General features: G+C 53.1%; 1 protein-coding gene across 1 annotated transcript in view; it reads left to right on the forward strand.

Moving 5' to 3' along the window:
* Window positions 1–107: 107 nt before the first annotated feature.
* CSRNP2 (cysteine-serine-rich nuclear protein 2) overlaps window positions 108–1519 on the forward strand; it is a gene marked incomplete at its 3' end in the record, with an annotated part of 39121 nt that continues 37709 nt past the window's right edge. The window contains exon 1 of the mRNA XM_014955686.1: window positions 108–1400. The remainder of the gene's footprint in view (window positions 1401–1519) is intronic.

Below are 1519 nucleotides of genomic sequence, written 5' to 3' on the forward strand. Positions count from 1 at the left end.
GATGCTGCGCAGCCGTCTCGTCCCCGCGATGCTCATCCTGCTGCGTAACGGGGAGGGGAAAGAGGCTGGGAGGGGGGGGGGAAATGCTCATTTTGGGGGGATTTCCCCCTAAATTGGGACATTTTCTCCTTGAAAATGCCAAGAGCCATCAGCGGGGGGGGGGATACAGAATTGCAGCCGCCTTTTGGGCTCCAGCGTCGCTTCGTCGCTTTCCCAGGAGACAGTGGGTGCTGCGGGGGAATAAAATGGGCTTTTTTTGGTTATTCCTCCATTATATGGATTATATTTTTTATCTCACGGGCTGGCATCCCGCCTTAAATCCCCTTTATCGACCAGGATGGGGTCAGCATCCCCCCCCCCGACGCCCCCCGAGCAGCTCCTTAACCCGGAGGCCTCTCCCTCCCTATAAATATCTTGATTTTCTTCCTTTTTTCTTATCATTCCCACCCTCTCCTTCTCCGGGTGCTGAAATAATCCCACATCCCATTATTTGACGCCTCCGATACCTCGATATCCTGGGAGGTTTTGGCAGGATCATTTTTGGCTCATTTATTTTTGGTTGGTTTTTTTGTTGTTTTTTTTTTTTTTTTAAATGGGCAACTTATTTCAACCGGTTTTTCCCCAAAAAGTGTGGTTGAAGCAGGAAAATATGAGGAAATCCAAGTTGCTCGGTCCTGGAACCCCTTGATCCACGTGGGATTTTTTCCAGAGGGAGCACAAAATCCCGGAGGATGATGAAATGCGCAGGATTCTTGGCTGGTAATTAATTAATTATTGGGAATATCTGGAAAATCAAAGCGGGAATTGCTCTTTGGGGTCTCCGCCTGGACACGCGCTGGGATGGGGGGAGCAGCCTGGCAGCGTCCCCCCGCCGCCCCCCCATGGATCTGGGATCATCGGGAGCGACGCCGGAGTCGTGGGAGGCGACATGGACCTCGTTAGTGGGAGCCGGGAAACTAACCTCGTTAATGGGAGCTGGGAAACGAACCTCATTAGTGGGAGCTGGACCGGTGAATCCCTCGGCGTCACCAACGGAGCTTTGGGGACCACGGAGCATCGTCCTTCTGGGATGTTCCTGCTTTTCCTCCTCTCCCAAAAACCCACGAACCAGGAATGTGGGGGCATTAATTACACATGATGAGCTCGTTAATTGGTCTTGGAAGAGCTTGGAGGTGACTCCCATTCCCCATCGGATCTTGGAGCGCAGCGGCCGGACCGGCTCTGCCTTGGGGAAGCTCTTGGCATCCGGGATCCCGGGAATCTCATCTTTTCCCCGAAACCTCTCCCCGCTCCCAAAGGCCATTCCGACGTGGAAAATATCAACCTTTTGAGCTGAGCTCCGTTTTGGGGCGGAAAGAAGAGGAATTGGGGTCGCTTGGCCCCGTCTCGTAGTATTTTGAGTCGAGTTTTTCATTTCCTCATCCCAAGTCCTCTCTTTGGGTCTTTATCCTCCTGGGTGGGGAATCGGGGCCCTTTTTTGGGGGTGATGGAGGTGGGAAAAGAAGGTGGGGGGGGTCAG

Source organism: Calidris pugnax, unplaced genomic scaffold, assembly GCF_001431845.1.
Source record: "Calidris pugnax isolate Ruff unplaced genomic scaffold, ASM143184v1 scaffold300, whole genome shotgun sequence".
NCBI classification, from domain to species: Eukaryota; Metazoa; Chordata; class Aves; order Charadriiformes; family Scolopacidae; genus Calidris; species Calidris pugnax.